This window comes from Canis lupus, chromosome 25, assembly GCF_011100685.1.
Source record: "Canis lupus familiaris isolate Mischka breed German Shepherd chromosome 25, alternate assembly UU_Cfam_GSD_1.0, whole genome shotgun sequence".
NCBI lineage: Eukaryota > Metazoa > Chordata > Mammalia > Carnivora > Canidae > Canis > Canis lupus.
Window position 1 is genome coordinate 35,905,688 of NC_049246.1, and position 14,641 is coordinate 35,920,328.

Below are 14,641 nucleotides of genomic sequence, written 5' to 3' on the forward strand. Positions count from 1 at the left end.
TGGCCAGTAAACACATTAAGAAATGCTCAAAGTTGGGGTGCCTGGCTGGGTCAGTCAGTTAGTCATCCTAGTCTTGATTTCAGTTCAGGTCATGATCTCAGGGTTGTGAGATCAAGCCCTGCACTGGGCTCCATGCTCAGCAGGGAGTCTGCTTGAGATTCTCTTTCCCTTTCCCTTTTCCACTCCCCCCCCCACTATCTCTCTCTCTCTCTCTCTTTTAAATATTTTATTTATTTGACAGAGAGAGAGAGAGAGCACAGTCAAGGGGAGCAGGAGAGGAAAAGGTAGGGTCCCTTCTGAGCAGGGAGCCTGATGCAGGACTTGATCCCAGGACCCCAGGGTCATGACCTGAGCCAAAGGCTGATGCTCAACTGACTGAGTCACCCAGGTGGCCCCCCTCTTTAAAATAAATAAATGAATAAATAAGTACATCTTAAAAAACGAGAAATGCTCAAACTTACTAGAAGTCAGAAAAATGCAAATTAAAGTAGTATTTTGAGTTATCACTTTACACCTAACAGACTGGCAAATATTAAGAAGACCAAGAATATCTACTATTGGAGGGGATGCAGGGCAGAGAGTATTTACATACACTGCTGGAGGAAATGTAAACTGTTGCAGTCTTTTTGGAAAACAACCTGGCAATAGCTAGTGAAATTTAAAAAATGCATATTCCTTTTTATCCAGCAGTCCCACTTCTGGGAATCTATCTCATAGAAATAAAAGCACTGGTGAGTAAGAGTGTATATGCAAAATTGTTTCAAGGGGAGTGCCTATCATTGGGGATAGTTGAATAAATTACAGTGAGGGAAATCATCAGCAAAAATGAAAAGGCAACCTACTGAATGGGAGAAGATATAGCCAATAATGGGTTAATAAAAATATATAAAGAACTTGCACAATTCAATATCAAAAAACCCAAACAATCCAATTAACCAACGAGCAGGAGACCTGAATAGAGGCTTCCTCAGGGAAGATATACAGATGTCAATGTGCACATGAAAAGATGGTCACTATCACTCATTATCAGGGAGATGCAAATCAAAACCACAGTGAAATTATCACTTCACACTGTCAGAAAGGCTATAACAAGTGAAGACAAGGATGTGGAGTAAAGGAAACCCTCGTACACTGTTGGTAGGAATGCGAAACTGTGCAGCCACTGGGAAGAACAGTATAGAGGCTCCTCAAAAATTTAAAAAGAGGTGATCCAGCAATTCCACTTTTGGATATTTATCTGAAGAAAATGAAAATACTAATTTGAAAAGACATATGCACCCTTGTGTTCATTGAGACATTATTTACAATAGTCAAGATAATGGAAGCAACGTATGTATCCACTGATAGACGAATAGATAAAGAAAATGTGGTATATATACAATGGCATATCCCTCAACCTTAAGAAAGAATGAGGTCTTGCCATTTGTTTTTTTTTTTATTTTTTTTTATTTATTTTTTTTTTTTATTTTTTTTTTTATTTATTTATGATAGTCACACAGAGAGAGAGAGGCAGAGACACAGGCAGAGGGAGAAGCAGGCTCCATGCACCGGGAGCCTGATGTGGGATTCGATCCCGGGTCTCCAGGATCGCGCCCTGGGCCAAAGGCAGGCGCCAAACCGCTGCGCCACCCAGGGATCCCAGGTCTTGCCATTTGTGACAACATGGATGGACCTAGAGGGTATTACGCTAAATGAAATAAGTCAGAGAAAAGACAAATACTATATGATTTCACTGATACGTGGAATCTAAAAACCTCACCAACCAACCAAGCAGCCAAACATCAAAACAAACAGAAACAGACTTATACAGAGAGCAATCTTGTGGGGGGTGGGGAGGAGGGGATAGGGATGGGTGAAATATGAGAAAATTAAAAATTAGTTATAGTTTTTATATAATTTTATAACAGTCCAGTAATAAAGTAAATAAGACATGGGGATACAATGTACAGCATAGGGAAAATGGGTAATAGTATGTAACAGCTTGTATGGCCACAATTATACAGTTAGTGACAACTAGACGTTAACTAGATTTATAGTTGTGATCACTTCTCAATGCATATAAGTGTTGCATCACCATGTTGTGGACTTGAAATTAATATAGTATTGCATATCAATTATACTTCAATAAAAGAATACTACGCTATGCCTGTTCAAAGTCCAGTTAAAGATGTGTTCATCATGACTGTGCTTTGCAGTTAACTGTGAGTCCTCCACAAGACTTCTCCAGGTCCAAATTCAACTAAAAGGGGTTTAAATATTTCTACTGACAGTTTTTGTGTCTTCAGCACCTCTTCTGCCCAAAGATAGGAGTCTCCATGACTGGGTATTCTCAAACTCTTAACAAAAAAATAAGGCCTCTGTGTTCCCTCAGAAAACGCCCAGCTACTCTGGGGAAGCTGAATTTGGATAGTCTATTAAATATAAAATGGCAAGAAGGGTTAAAATTTAACCTCAAATCAATCAGCAAGAAATACCCAATTTATTATTCTCTGCCTATGGGTTATATCACCCACCCTGGGGTCCTTTTGTTTGTTAGGACTGATGAGTGGGCCAGCATGCTGACTCTCCTGTTCTGGCTTTGTGACAGCTCCAAGACTGGGTGTGGCCCCATACCCTGGCCCACTTGAGATTCTGGTCCTCTCTGGGTGGAGGTTTCAGCAAGACCAACATTTCATGGCTCCTGAAGCCCCTCATCTGGTCTGTGCTCCAAATGTGCCTTGCATTTTGGTTCCTAATCCTACCTGATTGTCCCTCCTTTGAAAAGCTTAGGATCTTACTGAGGCATGTTTATTTCTGCTTGAAAATAGGATTGTTACCAATTTAAAAATATATATTATTAAATACCAAAGATATGAAAAAGGTTTATAGATTAATATAACAAAGGCCTGTGTAGTCAACACTCACAATGAAAAGTTCCCCTGTGTGCCATTCTCCTTGCATCTCCCTACCCTCTGCTCCGGGGTAAATATCTGCTTTGACTTTGGTGTTTGTCATTCTCATGCATTTCATTTTTAATACACATATATGTGTCTCTAAATATTATGCTCAGCGGTTTAGCACCACCTTCAGCCCAGGGCCTGATCCTGGAGACCCGGGATCGAGTCCCACATCAGGCTCCCTGCATGGAGCCTGCTTCTCCCTCTGACTTTCTCTCTCTCTGTGTCTCTTGCAAATAAATAAATAAAATCTTTAAAAAATATATTATGCTCTATATATTTTTAAAATTTTATGTAAATTGTACCATAACATTTGTATCATTCTACTTTTAAAAATTTTGTTTCAGTTTTATTTTTACTCTGAATTACGTTTAAGAGATTTATTCATCACATATTAATTTGTTTGTATTCCCGAATAGTTTTTCATTGAACATACCTCAATTTATATGTTCATTCTCTTGTTGATGAACATTAGGTTGCTTCTGATTTTAGCTTTATAAATAATGCTGCATTGAATATTTTTTTTTTGCATTGAATATTTTTATACACATTTCTAAGAATCTAGGGTAAATACTTGGTAGTCAATTTCTGGGATTCTAGGTATGGTGCCAGATTCCTCTCCAATGTAGCCAGTATGTGTTGTGTGTATGTTCCTAAACCTCTGCATCCTCACTAGCAGTATAGTCAGATGTTAATTTTTTGTTATTATTGTTAATCTGATGGGCCTGACATGGCCGCACTTAGGATTGTACATTTTTCTGATATCTAGTGAATTTGATCTTTTTTATTGTTCTTTTTTTCATATTTTAAAATGGATCTTTTTCTTCTACGAACTGTATGTCATATCTGTTGCCCATTTTTATATCGGTTCATTCATCTCTTTCTGTAAGTAGGCCTTTAGATAGTCTGAAAACTAATTATCAGTTGGTTGTATGGCTTGCAAAGGTCATCTCTCAAGTTTTGGCTTGTCTTTTTCACTTCTGTTGAAACCTTTTGACAATTAGAATGTTCCCACTGTAACATGTTGCTAGGCTCCAGTGCCATGAAGTGTGCTGGGGAAGCTGTGTGCGTGTCGGGGGCAAACTCAGGGACTCGGGCACACATATTTCTGTCCCTTCCTTTGGCCATCAGCCCATGGAGTGATGCGGATAAAAAGGAATCACAGGGTGGACGACAAGGCAGCCTGTGTTCTCTGCTTAGTGATTTTCCAGGCACTTAATGTACTACTTTGAATCCCATGGTAATATTTGCAAAAAGCCTCAATCGTAGAATAAGTTAATTAAACATTACTTACAAGAGTTTAATATTCATTATTTGGCTTCAATTACTGTCTTTGCCCCCTCCTCTCCTTCTTTCCCACTGGATTGCTCTCTCCCCTCTTATTCCGAGGGTCTAATTAGACTAATGGCTGCTGCTTGCAGTGACCTTATGTCTGTTGAAAAACAAAACAAAACACAAAAAAATAAAGGCTCTCTTTGGTTTGAGTTCCCCGATGGTCTTTGCATGTGGCTGCCCCAGCTTCTGAATTCCATATTTCTTTTCTCTTTCAAATGCCTGATCCTACTTGTGCTGCATAGCGGAATTAATGATGTGTATTTGAAAAAGGCTTGGCAGCCAAATTGCAACAAATACAAGAGGGCTGGGGCACTGGAGAGAGGGAGGAGTAGGAGAAAAACTGAGCCTTCCAGCACTGACTCCGCAGCAAAGACTGCAGCTTGCTCGGCTGGCTGCTGGCAGGGAAAAGCTTTCAAAGGAGGGGGCACAAGCACAAAGCAAAGCAGGTTCTTTCTTATTCTTTCTTTCTCTGTCTTGGGGCTTAATAGCATCCTTGGCTCCCCTCTAAGCAGGTTCCTTCAAAGGCTTTGTGAGTCTTTCCTGTGCCCTGCTGCAGTCTGCATCTGCTGCCTCTGGTTCTAACCCCATGGAGGGTTCTTATGACACTGGGGCTCAGGACCAGTCATGGGTGGAGGAGGCCAGTTGAGGGGTTGTGCTTTGCTCTTTTGGCTCAAAGGTCATATCCATGCACATGCAGAGAGCCTATTTCAGGTGCTACACATGGGACTGGCACTGTGGGGGATGCATACATGGAAAGCTCCTCTCTGTGGGGTCAGACAAAGGCTGTAAGAACAGCACTACCAATTTAGGAGGGCAGTGAAATAAGCCTTATCAAAGGACATGGGGATCCCCGGGCAGTGAGGGACTGGTTCTGATGGAGACTGAGTGTAGGAACAGGGAACGACCAGGACTAATACAGGATGTGCTACCTGAGGTGTGCCTTAGGGGCCAGAGGAATATGGGTTAATCAAAGGGAGGGAGGACATTCTTGGCAGTGAAAAATGAAGTGCCAAATGTCCACTGTGTTTGGGGTGCAGTGCTTAATTCCATGTGTCTGAAACACCAGGGGTGCTTTGAGGAAGCAGGAGGCGGGTGTTCCTGGGAAGATGTGACTAGTTTGGATCCAAGTGGTGCAACCTTGAATTCCACGCAAGGCAGTTTGGTCTTTATACTGGGAATACACTAAAGGCTAACACATGAGGAATGATTCAGTCAAATGTGTGTTTCAGAGCCATGGCTCCTGATGTGGTGAGAAGGGAATTCGTGAGGAAAAACAAAGAGACAAAGCACAGAAGAGAATGGAGCCAGACCAGTTGGGAAGCGGTAGCCCATGTGAGGGGATGATGGGGAATATGGACTCAGAGTTACTTGGGAGGTAAGTTTGACATGATGTGGTGACTAATGGGTTGTGGTGGTGGTCATAAGCTGGTCAGCCCTGATCATGAGCCTACTGCTAACTCCCATGGGGAGAGGCCAAGCAGAGCAAATCCACAAAGAAGGGCTGGCCACAGTGGTCCAAGCACCAGATCTAAGTGGACTGAGCCAAGTCAAGCTTGGTTCAGCCTATACCATAGGCTCAGAACTAAGGAGGTAGGCCAGGGCATCAGGACAGGGCTCTGCAGGTGATCCCAGGGAGGATGTGGGGGCACCAAGACCTCCTTCTAACTTGGAGTTCAGGATTCAGAAGTAGTGAAGAGCCCAGAATGTAGCCTTAGTTCAAACAATCCCCACTTTTTGCTGTTTAGGAAGGGGAAGTGCCTGCATACGGCTTCTACACTTCTACACTTAAAGGCCAGGCTTACCTCCAGATCACCCAAACCACCTGGCTTAGGAGCCATAAAACTCTAGAGTCTGTCTACAGGCAACAGGGGCATGTTCTCTCTCTCTTTTAACAGTTCATATTGCTTTGCAATTTCCTGTTAATGTTTGGGTCTTGAGCAGAGGGGAGACTTTGGAGAGCTGGTTATTGTTGGGATCATCCGGGCAATGCTGCAAGTAGAATAGCCTCACAGTAGACCAGAAGAGGACAAGGATGCAGGAGGGGAATGAACTTGCTCCTAGGACATGGCAATTGAATGACACCATTGAAGTTGTAACTTTTAACTTCTTTTAACTTCTATTCCTATGACCCTGTATACTGGAACAGAGAGAATCTTCTTCATTTTTCTTAGGTCTTGGACACCTGGGCCAGTGGTTGTTGGACATCTAGGCCTGCCTATACAATGTGAGATCTGTGCCTGAGGCATATATTAGGGTGAATCTTTGTTCTTATGGCTAGATTCCAGAAGGCTGAGCGAATTCAATATGGCATTGAGTGGTGGTCAAGTGCTCTGGATTTCAATCTGTCTCTGTCATCTACTAGATATGTGTCCTTGAGTGAATTACTTAACTTTTCTGTGCTTCAGTTTTTTCATTTGTAGTGTGGGTAGGATGGCCATACATTCCTGTTAGTATTGGCTAATCCCTATTGTCCTAGTGTAATTATTAATAGTGCCCCCTTTCACTGTCAAGTGTCTTTTTTTGAGTAATAAATCATGTGATTATACTAAATATGAGATAATAATTGTATCCACCTCATAAGATTACAAAAATTAAATATGTGAAAGCTCTTAGATTAGTGTCTGATAATACATGGGTATCTGCTATTAATTGTATATTGAGTTTTATATTAGTTTCATAAGGCTTCTATAGCAAATTTCTACAAACTAGATGGTTTAAACCAACAGGAATTATTTTTTTCACAGTTCTGGAAACTAAAAGACCAAAATCAGGGTATCAGCAGAGTGGTGCTTCCTTCAAAGTCTCTGGAGAAGAATTTGCTGACTCTTCTAGCTTCTGATGGTGGTCAGCAATACTTGGCATTCTTTGGTTTGTGGCAACATCACTTCAACCTCTGCCTTTTTCTTCATATGGTTGTTTTCCCTCTGTGTATGTCCGTGTCTAAATTTCCCTCTTTTTGTAGAGATGCCAGTCACTAGGATGCCTGGGTGGCTCAGCAGTTGAGCATCTGTCTTCTGTTCAAGGTGTGATACCGGGGTCTTGGGATGGATTCCTGCACTAGGTTTCCCATGAGAAGCCTAATTCTCCCTCTGCTTATGTCTCTGCCTCTCTTTCTGTGTCTCTCATGGATAAATAAATAAAATCTTAAAAAAAAGATACCAGTCATTGGGTTAGCCCCCACCCCCCCAATCCAATATGACTTCTTAAATTGGCTGCATCTATAAGAACCTATTTCCAAATAATGTCACATCATAAGTTCCATGTGGACATGAATTTTGTGGAGACATTGTTCAACCCAATACAGATATATACGCCTTATTTCTCAATTATACTTGAAGCTACTTGACTTTTATACCTAGCACAACACTTGCTATACTAGCTAGCACATAGTAGGTGCTTGATTAATTATGGATAGATGGATACAGTGTTCCTAATGGGTGGCTTTTGTAAATTTATTGTAGAGGCAGTAGTGGGACAATGAAATTATGGAAAACAGGGAGAAGAAAAAAATATTTCTTTTTGTCATCTGTCCCTTGACTCAATGGGAAATCCTAGTTTCTAGGAGCTGTCAGTCTCATTGCTTGCTTACCCTTTGGCTAGACTTTAAAAATAAAATAAAAAAAGAACAAAAATCTTCAATCATTCTAAAAAAATTCAACCACGCAAATCAACAACCACACACACAAAACCCAACAAAAAGACCCCTCGGCACATCAAGAAGATGCTGATACCAAAAGCTGAAATAGCTTTTCCATAATGCAATGAAATATATTAAATTCAATAGACATCAAAGGAACTTCGGGAGCAATTGCTGAATTTCCGAAGTAAACAGGGCTTTCAAAAGAAACAAAAACAGCACTGGGATCTTGGGGGTAGGAACACATTTTGAGGGGGCAAAGCATGGAATCCCCAGGCTCTTGATCAAAGGGTGAATTCTTTAAAGAGTGGTAATAAACGAAGGCTTGAAAACTGTTTTTGATCCAAACTGCCCCAGGTATGGGTACTGACTGCAAACAACAAATCTATTTCCAAATAAGGGAGGCTGACGATTCTCTGTCCTCAGCCTTGCATTTTGTGGGTTTTTCCAAATGAGAAAATAATTCCAGACAAAAAGGATCCATATAAGTAAAATACAGCCTCATACTGGCTGCAAGGCAGCATAAAGCCTTTGTGTATGGAATAGTTTAATGACAATTGTAGTACTCTCAATCTTGAAGACATTAACTTTTTAAATTTAAAAAGTAAGTGTGTGTGTATACTTACATACCTACTTGTGCAACTGAATACCTACCAGAGAGGTGTACGGGTGCTCCCAATAGGGGAAAGCTATGGCCCATAAACTGGTCTATGGAATTAATTCCACTCTTTCAAGGAGAGTGAGTAGGTTTTTTGGAGTTCTTTGAGATCACAGATGCATAGATTCCTGGAGTCTGGGAGTCATTGAAACTCCCTCCATGGTTCAAACAAATAAAATGGAGAACTAAATAGGTGAATGACTTGCTCAACATCACATAGGTTCATTAAAAGGCATTTCTCTGCCAAGTAGTTGACTTCTTAATTCAACTATGTTCTCCATTTATATAATTATTTGAAGAATATGAGAATTTTCCAGAGCAATTATGTTCATCCAAAACCTGTGGCATAATGGTTCCCAAACCTGACTCATTTTTAGAATCATCTGGAATCCTTTTATTTATTTGTTTATTTATTTATTTATTTTAGAGAGAAAGAGAGAGGCGAGAAGGAGTGGGAGGGATAGAGGGAGAGGGAAAGAGAGACTCTTAAGCAGGCTCCATGCCCAGCCCAGAGCCCAGTGTGGGGTTTAATCTCACAACCCTGAGATCATGACCTGAGCCAAAATCAAAAGTCAGATGCTTAACTGACTGAGCCACCCAGTTACCCCTGGGATCCTTTTAAAAATTAAATTGTTATTATAAGTAAAGTTGCTATGAACATTCACCAACAGGTATGTGCTTTCATTTCTCTTGGGTAGGTACCTAAGAGTGAAGTGCCTGGGTCATATGGTAGGTGTACATTTAATGTTTTGAGAACTTACCCACCTGTTTTCCAAAGTGGTTATGTAAGTTTATGTTCCCATCAGCAGTATATGAATGTTCCACTTGTTCTTCATTCTCACCAACACTTGGAATGATTAGTCTTTTTAATTCCAGTCATTCTAATAAGTGTGAGTGATATCTCATTGTGGTTTCTATTTGAATTTCTCTAATGACAAATGATGTTGAGCATCTTCCCATATGATTATTTCCCATCTGTATATCTTTTTTGGTGACATGTCTATTCAAATATTTCCCCAATTTTTAGACTGGGTTGTTTATTTTCTTTTTCTTTGTTGTAAAACCCTTTACCTTCTTTTTAATTTTTACTGAAATATTGTTGACACAGTATTACATTAATTTTGGATGTCCAACAGAGTGATTTGACAAGTTTGTACATATTTTCTTATTATTATGGTTTGCGAGCTTAAGTGTGAATGCACATAGAAGCCTTATTTGTAAGAGCCTCAAACTGGAAGCATCCCAAATATTCACTAAGAGGCAAATCGGTGGACACATTGTGGTATATCCTTAAGATGGAATCTACAAGGCGATATAAATGATGCATTGATACACACAACATGAATAAATCTCAAAATAATCACGCTCAGTGATAGAAGTCAGGCAAAAAAGAGTACATACTATATGAGCAATCAATGTAAAATCCAGAAAATACAAACTAGTCTATAGTGACAGAAAGTAAGTCTGTGGTGGTCTGGAGATGGGGGAAACAGGGTAGGGCAGGGTGGGGGTGAGGGGAGAAGGATTATGAGGGCTGTGAGAGACTGGATGTTGGGTGTTTGATATAGTCACTCTCTTGATGGTGCCATGGTTTCATAGGTGTTTATGAATGTCAGAACGTGTCAAAGTGTTCACGTCAAACATAATTAGTTTATTGTAGTTCAGTTACACCTCAACAGATCTGTTAAAGCAAGAAAAATGAAAAAAGCCTGTAATAAAATGCAGATTCCTGGACCTCACCTCAGAACTACTGTATCCTATGGGATCCAGGAATCTGGGGCAGAAAGAGGATACCAGTTGTGCTGTGAAAGGGAAACATAGTACTTGATCAAACAAACAAACAAACAAACAAATCTAGACTAGAATTTTCCATCTACCACTTACCAGCTGTGTATGCCTGAAACCAAACCCAAAACCATATAACCTCTCTGCGTCTTAGATTTTTGCATCTGTACAAATGGTACAGATATCTGGTAATAACTAGAAAAATATTTTCCTAGTACTCTTTCTTGAGAGGCTTACACTAAGTAACCAAATGGAAATGCCTGGCCCAAATAGGTCTCCATAAATGTGGATTCATTTAATTTCAATTTTCCCAGGAACCTCCAAAAGAGGAGTGATTGACTCTGGGAGGAAAGCCAAGGTGGGGGTTAGAGAGTGTGTGTCTGTATGTGTGCATACATGTGTGCCTTGTGAGGTTGACTCTGACAAGCTGAGGTTAGTGAGCACAAAGGTCCCTGAGGACTCTGGGAAGGGACATTAGCATCCTCATCCTGATCCACTGACTTCATGAATTCCCTCCCAAAACACATTAGGGAACAACCCCAGCTCCCACAGGGATTGTGATGATTAATGTTTGTTCCTTCTGCATTAGGGCTAAGGCTGGAAGCTTCTCTCCTTTTTTTGCAGTCCTTCATCATGCTGTTAACTGGTTAACTGGCCCCACTCGTGCAACCAAAACCAAAGGGAGGCAACCAAAGGGGCGCCTTCAAAGGCGCGCCTTTCTTTACTTCCCTGCGTTTTCCTCCCCCTTTGTAAGCTCTGTGCCTTCGCTCCATTGTCAGGCCAGCTACAAAGGCCCTCCAGGTGCATGTGCATGTGGGAGTGTGACACATGTGCATGCACGCTCGCACGCACACTCTTCTTCCATCCGGGGCCAGGGTGATGAATTGTGGCGTTTGAGCGTCTCCTTATCGCAGTGGTGCACATGTGCTCCGATGTGTGTGCCTGTGTGGTGTGGGAGGAATGCAGTGGGAAGCCCAGAGTCAGAAAATAGAGCTCCTGGCTGCCTTGTCCCTGCCCTCTTTGTCGAGATGGAATTTTAGATGCTGCTGGGTGTCTTGTCAGCAAGTCTTTTGCAAAATAAATGGAGGTAATTTTTTTTTTTAAAGCTGATTTGTTCAGTGTTTAGCCTATGGAGAGAGTGTGTACAGATGCCAGTGAAACTCTTGATCCAGCAGACAAAAGACAGACAAAAGACAGCCAAGAAGGAAGAAAACAAGTCTTTATTGAGTACCTACTGTGTACTGAGTCCTTTCATGCACATAAGCTTTCATTAATCTTGGAACTTCCCATATGTGGGAGGTACTCAATAAATGCTGCTGGGCCTGGACTCAGTGAAAAGTTGGGGGATTACCTCCATCCTCTGGTAAATCACTGATGGCCTGATGTACCGAAACGACCCTCCAGCAAGGAAGTGGGGGCCACAGCAGCCAGGACAGGGCAAAGCAACATCTTGAATTTATAGAGCATCATTGCACTTCCCTAGGAAATCAGACCCCTTTTTGAATTTATTTACTGGCTTCATTAAGGACACTCTGCTTACTCTCAGGCTGTAGGCTACACTAACAGAATTAACAGGAAAATAAAACTACAAGCAATTTAATAAGTTCTTTTGTCCCAGAAACAGCTCTAAAACGGGGAAACATCATTTCTCCTGAAACAAGAGAGGGAAGTGGCAAAGTCTCCTTTTGCCACTCACTCTTCTGCTATCTTCTCTCTTTGGGGGCAGGGAATGTGGGATGTTAGCACTTCTGGGACTTCCCCTCCTCATTTATTATATTGCCATACTGTCTTCAGTGACGCACTCCAGCGTGCGTGCCTGTGTGGTGTGGGAGGCATGCAGTGGGAAGCCCGGTGACGATTGCACTGGGAGGTTTCAGTGCATGTACTTGTCAAAAATGTTACTACTGGAGGGTTTAATTTTATGGGAAGCTGAAGGGTGTTCTCTGGGTAAAGAAGGTGTCAGGCATCAACAATCACTGGCTGAGATAAGCAATACACATATGGTGCTTTCTTACACACATCTCTACCCCCATTTAATTCTTACAGCCCTCCTGTAACACAGAAAGGTAGTACCTCCCTGGCCTCATTTTATAGATGAGGGAAGCAAGGCTCAATTTAAGAAAAATTTTAAATGTGCTGAAGGCCAGGGAATAGTAGAACCAGAACTCTGATCTCAGGTCTTCTGACTCCTGATACTTTCTCTTCAGTGACTGGGGGGAAGCCTGTTTTCTGCATCAGAACTCCAGGCACACAGTTTGAGCAGGATGAGTATTTACACTATTTTCCTCAGGGCGATCCTGGCCAATTAAGGTGTTCTATCTAGACAACCATACCATATTGCTAGGCTGGAACCCACCAAATGTGAGCCGTGGAAACTGGCATGTGTGAGGCTCTAAGTTGACATGTCAAGAGGTCAGAGGAAGCACAGATTCTCAGGACTTCTGCTTCCTTGGCCCCTGGCATCATCCAAGCAAATGCTACTTTCTCTTTATGATCACCAGATGGTCCCCCAATGTAGATGGAGCCTTAAAACACAACAGCTTTGAATTTGATTATTGATTTACATGTATGATTGGCTTTTAGTTACCCATCTGAAAACTGTTGGTGGCTATCCATTCTGTATGGGCAGCCTTGCCCTAAATGCCTGGCCATTCTCCTTGTGACTGACAGCCAGGGCAAAGGGAGGGAAAGAGGATTAAAAATTGGATCTTCACTTTCTTTTCTATTGACAAAGGCAGTTTGTTCTCAGTTCACTGGAGTGATTCTGTCTTAGGTTCTTCAAGGATGGAAATTTCATTAATATTTAATAATAGCGATAGCATCAATAGTATTAATAGAATCCTTTCCAAATACATAGAGTGTTGGAGTTTGCAGAGAACCCAGTGAACAGCCACAGGCATCTCACATGCAACTTGTCCCAAACTGGGCTGTTAACTTTGCTGTTCCCTTTTCATGGTGTTTCCTTGACTCAGAACTCACCGTCATCCTCAGTCCTGATGACCCGTACTACTCTCCACATCCAGGCAACCTCCCAGTGTTTGAGTTAATCGGTTTAGCTTCTGTAGCTTGTGACCAAGGACCTTGACTAGGACAGGTTTCTGCATAATAAGCCCCTACTCTGGGCAAGACATCACCCCGGGTGCTGTGTGAACAAAATGAAGAGTGTGCCAGCCTGTGGCTCTCTGAGCCCACGGGTGCTGGGTGACTACTGTCTGAGACCTGGTCAGATATCACTGATGTGGACTCCTCTAAGCTAGTCAGAATCAAAGGAAGACTCCGAGACACAGCATTTAAAGCATTTGAGAAGAAAGGAAGTTTACTTGCGGAGAAAGTTTTATTTTTATTTTTTTTATAACCATTTATTTTTTTAAAAGATTTTATTTATTTATTCATGAGAGACACACACAGAGAGAGAGAGAGAGAGAGAGAGAGAGAGAGAGAGGCAGAGACATAGGCAGAAGGAGAAGCAGGCACCATGCAGGGAGCCTGATGTTGGACTCGATCCTGAGATTCCAGGATCATGCCCTGGGCCGAAGGCAGGCGCTAAACCGCTGAGCCACCCAGGGATCTCCGCAGAGAAAGTTTTAAAAGGACTGACTTGTCAACAGCAAATTATGACACTTCTGTAGAGGAAAGAAGACACAAGATTTTCCAAAGTTACCAAGTTTATGGTTAGTCTGTTCCATATGGACACACACACACACACACACACACACACAGTTTTCTTACACGATTATCCTATTGCAGAAGATGATGACGAATCTTCAGTTATTAGCTTTGGAAAGCCAGGGACGGAGCTGTTCACGTTCTGGAGTCAGTAACTTACCAGAAGGCTCAAGGCTTTCTCTACGTTTGATACTAGAGCCAGACAGGGTGATGCTGGTTTTCTTTTCCTTTGTTACGTGTGCATGCACAGCTGACTCTTGCCAGCTTTGGTTGTTACGTACCATAAAGTCGCTGTGAACACTGGCTCAGTGAATGCTGACCATTGCTTCTAAAGAGGTACAGGGTAAGGCTCCTGCCAACTTCCGCTCACATTCTAATCAACTGATCACTACATAATGTTATTTGAGGTATGTTTCTGTTTAAAGACACCTTAAGAATTACATATTGTTGGCTCATTAACATCAAACTCCCTACCAACAGCACTAAAAATCATGCCTGAATGAAGCTTCTCTAACATACAGGATTTCTCCATGAGGCACATTCCAGCCTTCTTACACTTAGAAACGCTAGACAGCATTTCAGTACTGCACTCGGGGGCCGTTTTATTTTTTATTAAAAAAAAAA